Source organism: Chrysemys picta, chromosome 1 (assembly GCF_011386835.1).
Source record: "Chrysemys picta bellii isolate R12L10 chromosome 1, ASM1138683v2, whole genome shotgun sequence".
NCBI lineage: Eukaryota > Metazoa > Chordata > Testudines > Emydidae > Chrysemys > Chrysemys picta.
In genome coordinates this window covers 314,257,923-314,277,084 of record NC_088791.1, presented here as the reverse complement: position 1 = coordinate 314,277,084, position 19,162 = coordinate 314,257,923, and the positions used below count along the sequence as shown (strand labels likewise).

Genomic DNA, 19,162 nt, shown 5'->3' with positions numbered 1-19,162 from the left:
CCTTCAATAAGACTTAAAGTTTTAAAATGCAGTGTGTCCTTTTCCATCCCTCCTCCCCCACCCATCCCAGGCTACCTTGGCAATTATCCCCCTACTTCTGTGAGGAACTAATAAAGAATGCATGAATGTGAAAAAAACAATGACTTTATTGCCTCTGCAAGCGGTGCTCGAATTGGGGAGGGGAGGGTGGGGTGGGGTGGGGTAGTTGGTTTACAGGGAAGTAGAGTGAACCGGGTCGGGGGGGGGGGTTGGAGGGTTCATCAAGGAGAAACAAACAGAAGTTTCACACAGTAGCCTGGCCAGTCACAAAACTCGTTTTCAAAGCTTCTCTGATGCGCACCGCGCCCTGCTGTGCTCCTCTAACCGCCCTGGTGTCTGGCTGCGCGTAATCAGCGGCCAGGCGAGTTGCCTCAACCTCCCACCCCGCCATAAAGGTCTCCCCCTTACTCTCACAGATATTGTGGAGCGCACAGCAAGCAGCAATAACAATGGGGATATTCTTTTCGCTGAGGTCTGAGCGAGTCAGTAAGCTGCGCCAGCGCGCTTTTAAACGTCCAAATGCACATTCCACCACCATTCGGCACTTGCTCAGCCTGTAGTTGAACAGGTCCTGACTCCTGTCCAGGCTGCCTGTGTACGGCTTCATGAGCCATGGCATTAAGGGGTAGGCTGGGTCCCCAAGGATCACGATAGGCATTTCAACATCCCCAACGGTTACTTTCTGGTCCGGGAAGAAAGTCCCTTCCTCCAGCTTTCGAAACAGACCAGAGTTCCTGAAGACGCGAGCATCATGTACCTTTCCCGGCCATCCCACGTTGATGTTGGTGAAACGTTCCTTGTGATCCACCAGGGCTTGCAGCAGCATTGAAAAGTACCCCTTGCGGTTTACGTAGTCGGTGGCTTGGTGCTCCGGTGACAAGATAGGGATATGGGTTCCGTCTATGGCCCCGCCACAGTTTGGGAATCCCATTTCAGCAAAACCATCCACTATTGACTGCACGTTGCCCAGAGTCACTACCCTTGATATCACCAGGTCTTTCATTGCCCTGGCAAATTGGATCACAGCAGCCCCCACCGTAGATTTGCCCACTCCAAATTGATTCCTGACTGACCGGTAGCTGTCTGGCGTTCCAAGCTTCCACAGGGCTATCGCCACTCGCTTCTCAACTGTGAGGGCTGCTCTCATCTTGGTATCCTGGCGTTTCAGGGCAGGGGAAAGCAAGTCACAAAGTTCCATGAAAGTGGCCTTACGCATGCGAAAGTTTCGCAGCCACTGGGAATCGTCCCATACCTGCAGCACGATGCGGTCCCACCAGTCTGTGCTTGTTTCCCGGGCCCAGAATCGGCGTTCCACGGCATGATCCTGCCCCAGTGACACCATGATTTCCACATTGCTGGGGCCTGTGCCTTTTGAGAGGTCTATGTCCATGTCAATTTCCTCATCACTCTCTTCGCCGCGCTGCAATCGCCTCCTCGGCTGGTCCGGGTTTCGCCTTGGCATGTCCTGGCTCTGCATATACTCCAGGACAATGCGCGTGGTGTTCATAGTGCTCATAATTGCCGCGGTGATCTGAGCAGGCTCCATGATCCCAGTGCTAGCTATGGCGCCTGGTCAGAAAAAAGGCGCGAAACTAGTATCTGATGGACCAGGAGAAGGAGGGAGGGCGGGAGGGAGGGAGGGCCGAGTGACGACATGGCGTACAGGTACAGGAACAGGGAATTAAAATCAAGAAAGGTGGCTGTGCATCAGGGAGAAACACAAACAACTGTCACACAGAATGGTCCCCCCAAAGATTAAACTGAAAACCCTGGGCTTAGCAGGCCGTTGATTTCACGGAGGAAGGGGAAGCAAATGAATACAGAACAAATCTATTTTTTACATCTTAAGCTGGCAGCCGACGGTGCAGCATGAGTGATAGCCTCTGCAGTACGATGACGACGGATACCAGTCGTAATATACCATCGTCTACCAAAAGGCAAGGGGCTGCTGCTGTGTAGCAATGCAGCCCCACGTCTGCCAGCCCCACGTCCGCCAGCACCCAGATCGCCCTCGGCCTCTTCTGGGTGCTTAGCAGACAATACTGGGCAATTGGCAGAAAATAGTATACTACGACTGATAGCCATCATCATCGAGACAGTAGCATGTCTGCCCAGGTGCCCATGATTGACAGCCACTGCAGTATGACGACGACGGATACCAGTCATAATATACCATCTCCTACCAAAGGGCAAGGGGCTGGTGCAATGCAGCCCTACGGCTGCCAGCCCTACGGCTATTACTCATGCTACACCGTCTACCGCCAAAAGGCAGTTAGCAGCTGCTGCTGTGTAGCAATGCAGTCCCACGTCTGCCGGCACCCAGAGGACATATGGTGACGGTGAGCTCAGCTGAGCTGAGCGGGCTCCATGCTTGCCGTGGTATGTTGTCTGCACAGGTAACCCAGGTAAAAAGGCGCGAATCTATTGTCTGCCGTTGCTGTGACGGAGGGGGAGGGGCCTGACGACATGTACCCAGAACCTCCCGCGACACTGTTTTGCATCATCCGGGCATTGGGATCTCAACCCAGAATTCAAAAAAAAGGCGCGAAAGTAGTATCTGACGGACTAGGGGAAGGAGGGAGGGCGGGCCGAGTGACAACATGGCGTATAGGTACAGGGAATTAAAATCAAGAATGGTGGCTGTGCATCAGGGAGAAACACAAACAACTGTCACACAGAATGGTCCCCCCAAAGATTAAACTGAAAACCCTGGGTTTAGCAGGCCGTTGATTTGACGGAGGGAGGGGGAAGCAAATGAATACAGAGCAAATCTATTTTTTACATCTTAAGACGACGGTGCAGTGTGACTGATAGCCCTCGGCATCTTTCTGGGTGCTTGGCAGCAAATACTGGGCGCTTGGCAGTTAGTGTATTACGATGGCCTTCAGGCCTATTGCACAATCTGCTGCTCAGGGAAGACTCTGGTAATGTGCGATGAGCCAACTTGTAATAGGACGGTTACCAGTCGTAATACACCATCTACTGCCAAAAGGCAAGGGGCTGGTGCAATGCAGCCCTACGGCTGCCAGCACCCAGATCGCCGATGAAGGCTACCAGTCTACTGCACCGTCTACCGCCAAAAGGCAGTTAGCAGCTGCTGCTGTGTAGCAATGCAGTCCCACGTCTGCTGGCACCCAGAGGACATATGGTGACGGTGAGCTGAGCGGGCTCCATGCTTGCCGTGGTATGTTGTCTGCACAGGTAACCCAGGTAAAAAGGCGCGAATCTATTGTCTGCCGTTGCTGTGACGGGGGGGGGGAGGGGCCTGACGACATGTACCCAGAACCTCCCGCGACACTGTTTTGCATCATCCGGACATTGGGATCTCAACCCAGAATTCCAAGGGGCGGCGGAGACTGCGGGAACTGTGGGATAGCTGTGGGATAGCTACCCATAGTGCAATGCTCCGGAAGTCGACGCTAGCCTCGTACTGTGGACGCGGTCCGCCGACTAGAGCACTTAGAGCATTTTATGTGGGGACACACACAATCGGCTGTATACAACCGATTTCTATAAAACCGGCTTCTATAAATTTGAACTAATTTCGTAGTGTAGACATACCCTAAGTTGGCATTGTAAACATTCATATTAGTATGGCAGTACTTAAGTATGCTTTAGCGCCATCTAGCTAACTCCCAAGGGAACTCACATCTCCACAAAGTGTTTTCTTCCTCACTATTTCAGTAATAAATTATGAACCAACAATGTAACAATCTTGCAAAAAAAAGCAAACATCATTCTGGGTTGTATTAGCAGGAGTGTGGTAAGCAAGACACGAGAAGTAATTCTTCTGCTCTACTCCGTGATGAGTAGGCCTCAAGTGGAGTATTGTGTCCAGTTCTGGGTGCCACATTTCAGGAAAGATGTGGACAAACTGGAGAAAATCCAGAGAAGAGCAGCAAAAATGATTAAAGGGTCTAGAAAACATGACCTATGAGGGAAGATTGAAAAAATTGGGTTTGTTTAGTCTGGAGAAGAGAAGACAGAGGGGACATGATAACAATTTTCAAGTACATAAAAGGTTGTTACAAGAAGGAGGGAGAAAAATTGTTCTTTTTAACCTCTGAGGATAGGACAAGAAGCAATGGGCTTAAATTGCAGCAAGGGCGGTTTAGGTTGGACATTTGGAAAAACTTCCTGTCAAGGTAGTTAAGCACTAGAATAAACTGCCTAGGGAGGTTATGGAATCTCCGTCATTGGAGATTTTTAAGAGCAGGTTGGACAAACACCTGTCAGGGATGGTCTAGATAATACTTAATCCTGCCACGAGTGCAGAGGACTGGACTAAATGACCTCTTGAGGTCCCTTCCAGTCCTACGATTCTATGATTCTAATATATTCAGTCTGTCCAGCATACTGAACTGCTTGTCATGTCAATGTCCAGTAATCTATATCTGGTATTTCTAATATTCTGGTCCCATAGGTGCCAACTTTCCCCGGAGCCGGTGGGTGCTCGCGCCCCCCTGACCCTGACCCCGCCCCAACTCTACCCTTTCCCTGCCCCGCCCTACCCCCATTCCAACCCCTTCCCCAAAGTCCCCACCCCAACTCCATCCCCTCCCTGCCCCTATTGGACCCCTTCCCCAAATCCCCGCCCTGGCCCCGCCTCTTCCCCGAGCGCGCCGCATTCCTCCTCCTCCCCCCTCCCTCCCAGCGCTTGCCGCATGAATCAGCTGTTTCATGGCGCAAGCGCTGGGAGCCAGGGGGAAAAAGCGGGCACGCGGTGCGCCCAGGGGAGGAGGCGGAGGCGGAGGTGAGCTGGGACAGGGGGGTGGAGCGGGGAGCTGCTGGTGGGTGCTAAGCACCCACCAATTTTTCCCTGTGGATGCTCCAGCCCTGAAGCACCCACGGAGTTGGCGCCTATGCCCAGTCCTTTGAATTAAAAGTTTTTAGGTGTCTATCAGTCAGACATGTTTGCATTCGGATACCTAGTTCCTGCAAAACCGGAGAAATTGTCCACTGTTTGACGGATCCCACTACCCAAAGTAGTTCGCTACTAAATCCACATTTCTGGTGGTTGTGCAGACAGGACCTGTTTATGATGATGATATTTTATAAGTTAAGGTATTAGAAAAACCCCATCATTATGTATTACAGCCTTGCCTCTAATGAAAACGCATTCTTCTGATCTGTTCCCTGCAAATTACCTACACATTAGTTGGATTTCAACAAAATCACTAGGGCAGACATTCTGGCTCGTGGATGCAAATATCCATTTCTCATCCCTGTGGAGCCATTGGGGGGATTGTTAAACAGCATGAACTAAAATGTCAGTCCCTACACAGCAGCACCACTACCCTCCCCACCCCCCACCTGCACTCCCACAGTCCACAACACTCAGCAGCATGTAACCCCAACCAGGGCCATTACTACCCCAACCCAGTAGCACCAACCCCCTCAAACATGTCAGCATCCCCCCAATGAAACCATTCCTATTGTGGCACACCCCCAGCACCCTGCCTCCAGCATCAGAGCTAGCCCCATCTAGCAATATCCACCTCACTCCACCAGCATGTCCCTGCACTAGCCCCTACCTAGAAGAACTCAGCATCAGAACTCACCATCATTCATTTCCACCCACCCTAGTCTTCCCTTCCTAAAAACAGCCACAGTTCCTTGCCATGAACCCAAAGGAGTATGGAATCTGATCAAAGAATTATGGGACTGAGGTCCCAAGAAGAAACAATGACTAATTTGGGAATCCTGCCTGGAGAAAATTTGAGCCCCTCTGGTGAAACTGTCAACTTCAATTGTGATACTTGTGTGTACAGGAAAAACATTTCTCAGTAACTGGCCCATAACTGTGGCACTCATATCCAAAAGAGAACATAAAGACTACAAATTTCACTATGTTCACTTATTTCTTAGACTTAACTTTCCATCCTTTAACCCAGGGGTGAGCAAACTATGGCCCAGGAATCGCATCTTGCCCTTCAGACATTTTAATCTGGCCCTCAAGCTCCCACCAGGGAGCAGGGTCCGGGGCTTGCCCCACTCTGTGCGTGCTGTGGCTCCATGCAGCTCCCAGAAGCAGCGGCATGTCCCCCCCTCTGGCTCCTACGCGTAGAGATAGCCAGAGGGCTCACATGCTGCCCCTGCCCCAAGCGCCGCCCCCGCAGCAGCCATTGGCCAGGAACTGCAGCCAATAGGAGCTGCAGGGGCAACACCTGCAGATGGAGCAGCGCGCAGAGCTGCCTGGCCATGTCACCGCATAAGAGCTGCTTGAGGTAAGCGCTGCCAGGAGCCTGCACCCCTGACCCCCGTTGTACCCCAATCCCCTGCTCCAGCCCAGATCTCCCTCCTGCCCTCTGAATCTCTTGGTCCCAGCCCTGAGTACCCTCCCGAACCCCCAACCCCTCATCCCCAACCCCACTCCAGAGCCCACACCCCCAGTCTGAGCCCTCACGCCCCCTGCATCTCAACTCCTTACCCCAGCCCAGAGCCCCCTCCCGCACCCTGAACTCCTCATTTCTGGCCCCACTCCACAGCCTGTACCCCCAGCCGGAGCCCACACCCCAACCCCCAATTTCATGAGCATTCATGGCGCACCATACAATTTCCATACCCAGATGTGGCCCTAGGGCCAAAAACTTTGCCCACCCCTGTTTTAACCCCACCAAAAATCACATAGTTAAGAAAAAGTCCCGACAGAATGTGGGAAAGATAGAAAAAGACAGACTTCTGTAGATCTTCTTGTGTTCACTCTAATGAACTTGCAAGGCACAGTATAAGAATCTGGGTCGATGGCGATTAGACAGAAACATTTGCATCTGAAGCAGCATCAATGTATGCATAGATTTTGGCTTACAACACTGCAGATATTTCCAAGTGTTCAAGGTGCAGTGGGAACTTCTCCACAGCTTAACGAAGGACCACATTCATAATTTCCACATGAAACTGTGCAGAAGATGAGGGAATGTCATATCCTTGTATCCCTAATCACTTGTATCCTATTGGACCAATAACGATCAAAGATGAATTGTAAAGAGTGTTGCTGTAAGTGCACACGTAGCCCCTGTCTATTTTATTCCATTTCCAAAGTGGAATAACTCAGACCAGGTACTGGGCATGTAAGACTACATGGTTTGTTAGGCAGAGGTTGGTAATAGTTGCTACAGTGCCACCTACAGTTTGGCTTTGACCACACCCCTTTTTGAACCTAGTTCTAGTCATTCATTGAAGGCTTGTGGATCAGTATCTCCATATGTTTTTGACCAAAGCCAGTATTGGGGCTCAAATATTTCATTGTCAGCAGGCAACTACTGCATTTTTACTGGGGTTTTAACATGTGCATGCAAGTCAGAATTTGGGCCTAATCATTTAGCACTTAATAGTAATAATCCTGTGCACTGTGTATGGCACTTTAATATTTTCAAAACATTGTGCAAACATTGACTAACTCATCATCATTACCAAACAATCTATCAGTACTTTAACTCTTGTGCCTTTGGATGTAAAGCCCTTGTGGGGGGTTTAGCTGCTTTAATATAATACACTATATCTATTTCCAGTATTCATTTTAATTAAAATTCTGAAATATCCTTTTCTCTGAAGGATCACAAGAATACATTGGGTGATAATGGTCTTGTTGAAATCCTCATGAACACATCCCCTTTCAAGTTGTGGAGATGTGAATTTTAGTTTTAAACTCAAGTAAAACATCCAAGCAGATTTTAGCTTGTGTTGGCAAAATTTAAAATAAAAGTTAGAGATGAGCCACGTGTCTTGCTTCCCTGCAGCCTGAAACTTTTGAGGGTTTGCATAACGAGATCTAAATTACCCCTAATTTTGGAATGGTGGGGGAAGGTTGCAAAATCTACACCTCACCCAATCAATTTTTATAAGGCCAAACCATCCCCATTAGAAAAATCTGTAATAAAAAAGTTTTCTTTTTAATTTGTTTACAACTATTCCTCTCAGATACTTCTCTGACCTGTGTATTTATTTTTGAGGTGTGTTGTCTATTACTTACTGACATCATGTGAAAGAAAAAGAACAGTACACTCTAATGCAGTGGTTCCCAAACTTTAACAACCTGTGAACCCCTTTCACAAAAATGTCAATTCTTATGAACTACCTCTTAAAAATGAATATTTCCAGGGATTTTCTCCTTTACCTGAGTATAAATTATAAAAGGCAAATCTTGGAAATATAAAATTTGTTTTTGTGACATGCTTATTACACACTATGTATTATTAATTATTATTTATCATTACAGTATTTTTATTGCATTATGAAAACAGCAACACTCTTCCGAGATCTCACTTTCGTAGCTTGTATCACTTTGAATAAGCCTGTTATAAGACAAGGCTCCTATGTTTCATCAAGGAGTATGGGATGTGAAACAACATGAAGGTATTTAAGAAGCCAACTCAAAGAGTTCCTCCTACACAAGCATTCAGGTCTTGAGCAGTCCAGGCAAACAATGCACGTTACAACAAAGCTTAAACTTGTTCTTCATAATAATTTTAAAATCAATACTAGCTGCCTATTTAATTTTAAAAACAGCAAAAAATATCAACCTTCAAGACTCCTTATAAGAAATGGAAAGGGAGGTGAAGTCTCCCCAGTGTGATATATCTGCTTGCTTTGATTTGCTTAACTCTTGGAAGTCTAGGGGCTCCAGGCTGTTGGCCCCATGCTGCCTGGGGTCCCTAGGGACAGCTCTGTCCGCCATTAGGGAATTTCCCCCCCAAGAACCCCCTGTAACATTTCACGAACCCCTAGGGGTTCACAAACCCCATTTTGGGAACCACTGATCTAAGGCAAACTGAAATGTCTTTATTAGGTGTAATGTCACCATGGCTACTGCAGTGCAGGGAAAATGTGCATCCATGTTCAGACTTTCCATATGGGATTTATATTTGGGTGCTATTCCCCTGGAGGATCCACATGAACAACAGGTCAATTGTTTTAGAGAGAAAGAACTTGCCTTAGATTTTTTGGTTTGAGAGTTTTATATTTGTTCATGAATGACCTGTATAATATTTATACTGCACATAAAGGGGACACTGGGTGAAGTACTGGGCCCATTGAAGTCAATGGCAAAACTCCCTTTGATTTCGACAGGACCAGGATTTCACCATGAGCCTTTGCTGTACGTAAAACCCATTTTCATATGTCTAATGAGACTAGTTAACAGTATGGAAAATAAAAAGTTCCTTTTCAGGGAACATTTCCTAAAAGAAGATGCACATTACATACTCTACTAAATTCTCTTTCCAAGAAATTGACACTCTGGTTCCTAACCTATCCTGCATTATATACCTACAGGACATTGTATTATCTTAGAACACTGGTTTTCAACCTTTTTGCATTTGTGGACCCCTACAACATTTCAAACGGGGGGTCTTTGGAAATCTTAGACATAGTCTGCAGCCCCCCCAGGGGTCTGTGGACCACAGGTTGAAAACCAATGTCTTACAGGGATGTGCACAAGGGGAGGCAAGCAGGGGCATAGGCCTCCCAATAATCATTGGGGGCACAGAACTCCACCTGGCCCCAGGGCCACAGTGGCGGGAGGGCGCGGAAGGGAGCTCCTCCTGGTCTCAGGGCCAAGGTGGGAGCTCGCAGCTGGGACACAGAACATGCCCCTCCAGAAGGTGTCAAATTAAATTCTTGCACATGCCCCTTCTGTCTTAGAACCATTCCTGTCACTATATTAAGGTTATGTCAACATTTCAACTACAGTAGAACCTCTGTGTTATGAACACCAGAGTTATGAACTGATCCGTTAACCACACACCTCATTTGGATCCAGAAGTACACCATCTAGCAGCAGCAGAGACCCCCCCCAAAAAACAAAAACAAAAAAACCCAAAACACAAATACAGTACTGTGTTAAACAAACTACTAAAAAACTAAAAGGGAAAATTAAAAAAAAAAAAAAGATTTGACAAGTTTCTGTGCTTGTTTCATTTAAAATAAGATGATTAAAAGCAGCATTTTTCTTCAAGTTTCAAATCTCTATTAAGTTGTTGTTCAGTTGTAAACTTTTGTAAGAACAATCAATGTTTTGTTCAGAGTTATGAACATTTCACAGTTATGAACAACCTCCATTTCCATGGTCTGAGGTTCTACTATATAGACTCTCTCAGGGAGGTGGGTGGGTTTTATTATAACACAGCTATCAGAATTCATTTTGGGTTCAAACTTTACATACTAAAAAATTTTCAGCAAAGGACATTTTTTTTCTTTAAAAAAACCAAAACAAGTAATTTGGTATTGAAACATAGATAATGGATAGAATTTGGTTTTACACAGTACTTTTCACAGTACAGGTCTGTCGCATCTTAGGCGCATTTAACATGCGTGATTTCAGCTTTGCGCGGTCAGCAAAAACAAAACAAAAAAAATAAGAGAAATAACAATTTAAATACTGTTTCTGTAGTGCGGGCGATTCCGCCCACCATTACACTCAATGTAATTTTGACTATACGCGATTTTCGCTTTAGGCACTGACTGCGGAACGTAACCCCAGCGTAAGATGAGACAGACCTGTATCCAGATATTTTAAAACAGCGAGTTCACTGTGGTCCTGTAACATCTCTGCAGGCAAAGTATGGTTATAGAACCACAAAGGTTATTTATGTAGCATAGGCAGGGCTTTACAGGACTCCAGAAGCTTTGCCTTGTTATGCCCTACAGTGCTTGCCATATGAAACTACTTCATTTTAGGAACAAAGTTTGCAGGTTCCTTGTTACAATGTTTTAGAAGCAGGACATGTCATGTGAGCCATTACACATCAGCCTTTGTTAGGCATAACCATTCTATCAGATTTTGTGACTAACAGTATCAAAGTGTAATACTAAATAAACCTGTGTATAGCTCTATTATTATGACTGAAGCTTGACAGGAGGGGGTATTTTTATCAGCAGTGTTTGTGGTAATAAAAAAATCAATGTGAAAATGCCATAAATATGAGTAGATTAATTCTTTGTCTAAAACCCTGCTGTCCTAGGACAGCAAGGAAAACAAAGGAGAACTGTGTGTTGTGTGGGATGAACCATGAATCCTCCATTATTTTCAATAGGAATTGCTGAAAATGTCTAGTAATATATTTGAAGTTGATGCACAGCATGTCCTGGAAGGTGGCTGTGAGTGTTATTATGAGCAGGAGCATATTCAGTCCAATCCCTTGGAATCTGTCTGGTAAGGTGTTGGGAGAAAGGGCCTCCTCTTTCTTAGAATATCCTGGGGGGAGGGGGGAGAGCCAAGGGCGGGGGGAAGCAAGGGAGAACAGACATTTTCAGGGAGATGTTGGAGTAACCAAACACCTGGTCCTGTAACATTATTAATGTAAGCAGTCCCACTGCAGCGTGAATAAGGACTTGTGTGAATAAAGCTGTGTTTACCCAGGAGGTAAGATCTTTACCTCTGCTCAGACCCCTTCATGCCAGGTAAAAGGGCAGAGGAGTAGAGTAAACGGGCTCTAAAAATCCAGGCCAGGATCCATCCAGGGAGGATTTGCCAGTGAAGCACGGACAGACAGCCTTAAGGTTGCCTTCTGAGAACCCCTTGCAAACCTTGGCATAGTGGTGCGAGTAGGAACAGGAGGGACATCTCAAGGGTGGCGCCTCAGCATGGAGCACTCTGGAGCCAACACTGCAGCTCATAAGACACCAGGGTAGGTTTCCTTAAATTATACAGAGCCCCTCTCCCCCTCCAGGGTTGTCCAGGGCCTTGTTTACATGGAGACATTCTGGAAAATTAATCCAATTTAAGTGCATTAGTTAAACTGCATTAAACCCCTGCAGTAATGTTCTTATTCAAAATTAATGTGACTTAATAGGATTTATCTTAATTCAAAGTGAATTAGGATAAACCAAATTAAGGGCACTTTAATTCTGAATCAGAGCGTCCACACAGGGGTTTCATGCAGTTTAAAACTAATCCTATTTAAATTCACACCTTTAGTTAATTTGGATTAATTTTCCTGAATGTACCCATATAGACAAGCCCTAAATTATACCAGGGGCTCCAGAACAGCCCAGGATCTGGTCAGGGGTTCAGGAATAATTTGTATAGTGGGGGTGTTGAAAGCCATTGAACCAAACTGTAAACCCTGTATATGATGGAAATCTCTTCAGGACAGGGGTTCAGCAGCACCCCTAAATCCAGCACCTATGGATCTGGTTAACTTCACAGGCAGCAACAACTCTAGGCATGTTAGTTAGATAAAGATCCCTTAATTACTAGCAATTTTCACACAATGGGTGAAATACTGGCCCTCTTGAAGTCAATGGGAGTTTTCTATTTTCAACTGGCCAGGATTTCACCCTGCCTGTGGTGGATTAGCGGCAGTCCCTCCCCCTCTGGGTCAGTGGGAGGCCACTCCCCGCCTCACTACAGTCCTTGCCTACAGTCAGGGAATTAGCAGGACATGGCGCAGATGATGGCTCCGCCTGTAATTAGGCAGAGCTGCAAATAGTTAGAGACTCTGGGCCCAGGCCCTCAATCGGGGCGGGACAACAAATAGTTAAAACCCAAGGCATATAGTCAGGGCAGGGCTGCCACGGTCCGTGGGCTCAGGCCCCGGCTCCCGGTCAAGGCAGGGCTGCAAACAGTTTTAAGGCTCTGGCCAACAGTCAGACCAGAGCAGCACAGAGGTCGGGCATCCTAGCTCGGGCGGAGAGCCGACAAATGCAGGTGTCTTGACCTGGAGAGGGGAAGCTGCCACTGCAGAGCCCTAACAGTAGTGGAGTATTCTGCCACTGGGTCACCAACACGCAACATGCTGACCGGGTCTCCTGCAGCAATGCAGCCAGACTAGGGTTGGTTGCCCCTGGGACACTTCCTCTCCTCTCCTCCCCTCCCCTTGGGGTATACTCCTCCATTTCCTCAGGGTAGAAGGCAAGCGGCAGTCCCAGAAACTCCTCCGTGGCTTAGTCAGCGAGTGGCTCCAGTGGCTCTGGCCAGGCCTCAGCTCCGCAGGGGTCCTGTGCAGTCTCCCAGCTCAGGAGTGGGCAGGAGGCATCTGGCTCCTTCGGCAGCTGCAGCACAACTGAGCTCTAGGACCCGCCCTTTATACTTGTTCCGCCCCCTGACTTCCAGTGGGAGAGGTCAGCACGGCCTGGCTCCGCCCACCAGGGTTCAGAGAGTGGTCCCTCCCCCTCTGGCTCAGTGGGAGGCCACTTTGCCTCATACACCACTAAATCCAGCTCCTGGTCTTCAGGGCTGGCATCTTGACTCTCCCCTGGTGAGACAAGTCCGCATTAGCATTACCCTTACCTGCCCTGGTGTTGGATGGTAAAGGCATATTGCTGGAAGGTGAGCTACCATCTCATCAATCTGGCGTTGGTATTTTTCATGGTATTTAGCCAATTTAAGGGTGCATGGTCGGTGACCAGTACGAAAGGAGCCCCGAGAAGATAATATCTGAGGGCGTTGATAACCTATTTAACAGCGAGTGCCTCCTTCCTGATAACCGAATAGTTACATTCTGGAGGGGAAGAGCTTCCGACTGATATAGAGAATGGGATGCTCTACTCCATCCAGCTCCTGGGAGAGGACTGCCTCAAGCCCCACATCTGAAGCATCTGTTTGGATCAGGAACTCACGGTTGACGTCAGGGCAGAAGAGCACGGGTTACCGGAACAGACTTTCCTTGAGGACTTGGAACATGTCTTCATGCTCCGGCGACCAGCGTACCCAGTGTGGGCTGTCCTTGGTGCCTAAAAGTGCCATGAGGGATGCTGCAATGGACGAAAACTGGGTTACAAAGCATCAGTAATACCCAGCTAAGCCTAGAAACTGTCATACCTGTCACTTCGTAGTAGGTGCCAGGCAGGCCTGCAGAGACTGGACCTTCCCTACGAGGGGGCGCATGAGGTCTCATCCCAGAGTCTATCCCAGGTACGTAGTCTCCTACCACCCAATCTGGCATTTTTTTGGATTGGAAGCGAACCCAGCATCCTGCAGGGTCTGAAGGATGGCAGCCACCTCGTTTAAATGATCTTCCCACAGGTGGCTGTAGATCATTACATCATCTAAGTAGGCCACAGAATACTCCATATGGGGACATAGAAGGCAGTCTGTCAGGCAGTGAAAGGTTGCCAGGGCTCCATGGAGGCCGAAGGGCATCCTTGTGAAGTGATATAACTTGGTTGGAGTGGTGAATGCTGTCTTCTCCCTGGAACTCTGATCCAACAGGATTTGCCAGTACCCTTTCATGAGGTTGAGTGTCATGATGTACCTGGCTATTCCGAGGTGGTCAAGAAGCTCATCGATCCAGGGCATTGGGTAAGCGTCGAACTTTGAGATTGCATTTATCTTCCGGAAGTCTATACAGAATCGGAGGGTCCCACTGGGCTCTGCAACCAACATAATGGGACTGCGCCACTGACTCTGTGACTGCTCTACAACCCCCAACTCCACCTTCGGACCTCTTTCTCAATGACCTCCCGCATCTGTCCCGGGAGTGGGCACCTCGTCTCCCAGACTACGTGTCCGGGGGTCGTCTGGATAGTGTGCCACATGACTGAGGTGTGGCCTGGAGCGTGGTGAAAACTGTGTGGAAGGCAGTCAGCAGGCACCGAGCTTGTTTCTGTTGCTCGGCCAATAGGGTGTCACCCAGTTGTAGCTCCTCAGTCTCAACCATATCAGGAACCTGGGAATCTAGGGCCGGCTCAGGAGGATACAGGGCAATCAACAGTCCCTCATGTGTACATCAAGGCTTCATGAGGTTTACATGGTAGATTTACTTCTTCTTTTTCCAGTCCAGCCGGTGGATCTCATATGTGACTGGTCCCACCCGGCGGACTACTTCTTAAGGGTGTTACCAACGGGTGAGGAGCCTCAATTCTTCTGAGGGAAGAAGCAGGAGCACCCTGTCTCTGGGCTCAAATGTGTGGGCTCAGGCCCCCTAATTGTAGTTTCGTTCCTGGGATCCTTGGGATGCCTGCCGATTCTCTTTCGCAAGGGCACCTGCACGAGCAAGGTGTCCCTGAAATTGCAGGTCACACTGCAAGAATTCCTGCGCGGCCGATGGCCTGGCTCCCAGGCCTTTCTCATTAGATCCTGCAGCCCATGGGGCTGCTGGCCGTACAGAAGCTCAAAGGTGGAGAATTTGGTGGATGATTGGGGCATTTCCTTGATAACGAGCAATAGCGGTAGGATCAGCTGGTCCCACTGGCATAATTCTTGCAGGGGAAACTTTTGCAGCGTGTCCTTTAGGATACTGTTAAAATGCTCAACCAGCCAATCAGTCTGGGGGTGATACACCAAGGTCTGTAATTTCTGAATGCCCAATATTGTGCACACCTGACAGAGCAGCCGGGAAGTAAAGTAGGTTCCCTGATCAGTGAGGATCTCCCGGGGCAGTTCAACTCGAGCAAATATCTTTACAGCTCCACCGCAATGGTGTGGGCGGTGGTGTTCCATAGTGGGATGGCCTCGGGGTAGCAGGTAGTATAGTCCATCAGGACAAGGATATAACAAAGCCCAGCATTACTCTTCAGGAGGGGCCCCACCAGGTTCAACGTGACCCGCTCAAAGACCACCCCCCACTATCACCAATGGGACCAAGGGAGCTTGATATCTCCTGTGGGGCGGCAAGCTGGCACTCGGGGCATGAACTACAATAACCTCTAACCTCATGATGGACCCCCAGACAGAAGAAGTGAGATAGGATTCAGGCCAGTGTCTTCTCTTGTCCCAAATAGCCAGCCGTGGGAACGTTGTGGGCAAGCTTCAAGACGGCCTTCCTATGAGAGTGAGGACAGCTAACTGGGTCCGAATTTCCTGAATTTGAGGGTCCCGATCAATGCGGTAGAGGCAATCACTTGTCAGCTCGAATTGGGGCCACTGTGCAGCCCTCAGGGGATCAGTCAGGTCTCCCTCAACCTGGGCTACCTGTTGGTAGGCCCAGCTGAGGGTGAGGTAGTCCTTCTGGTCTCAACAAAAATCTGAAAAGGGGGAGGGTCATTGCAGGATCCTCCTCCAGGAGATCTGGAGGTGGCGTTGGGACCTTGGGTTCATCGGGGGTCCCCCTTGGGGTTCCTCAGCCTCATCTCCTTCCACCATGGAGAGACAATTGGTTTGCCCACAGCCTGAGTTTATGAGCGCCATGACTCGTTTTTGCCCAACTTCCACTGTGGTTGTTAGCTTTGGGGTGGACTGTCTGTGGACATGAGTCTCTCCGGTATAGACTCGGCCAAAGCTGCAGTCCATCTCAGGGCATTCTCATTGTAAGTGCCTAAACTGGCCGCAAGAGAAGCAGAGTCCCACCTCCAGTTGGCCTGGTCCCTCCACGGGGGACCACCTCCATGGAGAGACTTGGTTTAAGGTCTCAACTCTTCTTATGAGAACCATTGGAACGTCTGTGCCATGCAAGCTCAGGTCACCAAGGGGCGTCGCTGGCCCCAGCATCATGGGTTTGGACTCCAGGGTGTCGTTCGGCCTTGGGCCTAGGCTACCTTGCTGTGCCGGGGAGCACTGAACCAGACACTGAGGATGGGGCTCAGGCTCTCAGCAGCCAAGAAGTCCTCCATTAAGGTGACAGCCGCACTAAGCGTTGTGGGTCAGTGCTGGAGTACCCAGGCCCTCCCCAGGGTGGGAGGACATGGACAAACTGTTCTATGGCACTCTCGCCGGCCATCAGGGTAAAGCCATCACCACCAGCAGAGGTCTTTTATCTCCTGGGCTACGACCCACAGCCGGCACCCCAATGGGTAGGTCTTAGCTGGAAATTGCTGGCAGAAGGTCTCCAGCATGATGTCCAAGGCATTTAAAATGGCCACCTTCACACATCCATAATCCCACTGCAGGGGTCAGGTCGCTGCTCACATTTTCCATCAAGTGTAGTGGGTTAACAGCAGTCCCTCCCACTTTGAGTCAGTGGGAGGCTGCTCCACCTCACTACACCTGTAATCTAGGCAGAGTTGCAAACAGTTAAGAGTCTCTGGGCCCAGAGCCTCAATCGGGACAGGGCAACAAATAGTTTAAAGCCCAGGCATATAGTAAGGGCAGGGCTGCCACGGTCCATGGGCCCAGGCCCTCTGTCAGGGCAGGGCCACAAACAGTTTAAAGGTTCTGATATACAGTCAGGGCAGAGCAGCACAGATGTTGGGTGTCCTAGCTCTGGCAGACAGTCAACAAACACAGGCCTCATGAGTTGGAGAGGGGAGGCTGCCACTGCAGGGGTTGGTTGGCTCATTGGGGGGCCTGGGCCCACCCGACTGCACCAGGCCCTGATCCAGGGCCCTAACACTAGTGTAGTATTCCACCACTGGGTTAGCAGGGAATCCAGCTGCAACACATTGACTGGGTCTCCAGCAGCAGCACAGCCAGACTAGGGTCAGTTGCCTTCCTCCCCTCCCCTCAGGGTGTACCTGGAATGGGGGGGGGGGGGTGTCCTCTGTTTCCTCAGGGTAGAAGGCATGGGGCAGTCCCAGCAACTCTTCTGTGGTTTGGTCAGCGGGTGGCTCCAGAGGCTCTGGCCCGTCCTCAGCTCAGCAGGGTGCAGTCTCCCAGCTTGGAAGTGGGCAGGAGGCATCTGTTTCCTTCAGCAGCTACAGCCCAACTGAGCTTCAGGACCCGCCCTTTATACTTCCTATTTTGCCCCTTAACTTCTGGTGTGAGGGGTGATCACAGCCTGGCTCCCCCCACCAGGATTCAGAGTGTGGTCCCACCCCCCCACCCCCCGGGGCTCAGTGGGAGGCCACTCTTCCTCACTACAATGTCATTAGACCTCTTTGGAGGAGGGTTGGATGACAGTGTAAAAATATCAGGAGTACTTGTGGCACCTTAAAGACGAACACATTTATTTGAGCATAAGCTTTCATGGGCTACAGCCCACTTCATCAGATGCATAGAATGGAACACACAGCAAGAAGATATTTATACATACAGAGAACATGAACAGGTGGAAGTAGCCATACCAACTGTAAGAGGCCAATCAATTGAGATGAGCTAAAATATGCCAATGACATAAGACAACTTCTTTACACTAGGGTTCCCATTATTGCTGCCACTAGTGGAGCTGGACTGGTGGGCAGAAAAATGCAGACAAAGACATAGGATAGCACCAAAAAAAGTCCAAAGTGACAACCTTACTAGCTAAATTTTGGTGAGATATTCTTAGGATTTTGGATGCCCTCTCTACAACATATGATCTCATATGCTGCTTTTCAATTTTCCATTTACTGCAGTGACAACCCTGTTTATTCCTTACCTACAGTATATCACAATTTCACTACCTAGTTGATTCAATAAAAGCAGTGAGGGAAATAAGAGTCTATTGGTAGAGTATTACCCAAGTTATAAAATCACTTTATTACTCTATTGTGTGCCTAACATTTCTGGAGCACTGAAACAGATGTATTTTTATAGTGAAATGACAGCATATATTAATGAAATCCAGGTTCAGATTCTGGCAAAAATTTTCTTCCTTAATTTTATATTTTGTAGCTTTAAATCTACTGCCCCACTGGGAAAAAATCAACTGAATATTTAGTATGCCTGTCCATCAGAACTTAATGTATAGCACTATGACTACATTTTATTCAATATACATAGGAGGAGGTTATCGTATGTGACACTGGAGATTGAAAATTAAATTTAACAAAGTAAGTTTTAACAAATTCCATCTACTCTTTCTAGTATGCATTTTAGAACCAGGTCTTTATGGCAGATGGTTAGAAGACTAGGGCCCAGATTCATCATTGCATTACTCCAGTTTTATGGAAGCGTAACTCCACTGAGTTACTCCAGCGGAGTTACAATGATGTAAAACTGAATAGCATCATGAAAAGATTCCATCTTTTTACCTATAAACTTAGCAAATTTGATATGGAGTCACTGAGACACAACAAACACGGAGCATGTTAATACCATTTTACAGTGTCTTTTTAGAATATAATCACACATTTAAATACAAGCACGCAACTAAGATCATATCTATCATCCTCATGAAGTTTTCATGGCAAGAAACTAGGGTGGATAAAAATCAATGATTTAAAAAAAATAAGATTTTTTTTTATTTAAATCGGATTTTTTTGATAAAATGCTTTTTGAGGGAAAAAAAACCTATCTAAAGATAATTTTAATTAAGATACATTATAGCTCAAAGATATCTCATCATGGAATAGGGATTATAAATTCTAATCCTATAGTATGAGACAA

At 48.1% G+C, this 19,162-nt stretch overlaps 1 protein-coding gene across 1 annotated transcript in view; it reads right to left on the bottom strand.

Annotated features, from left to right (window-relative positions):
* LATS2 (large tumor suppressor kinase 2) overlaps positions 1–19,162 on the bottom strand; it is a 122,235-nt gene that overhangs the window by 92,845 nt on the left and 10,228 nt on the right. The gene's annotated exons all lie outside the window — the stretch shown is intronic.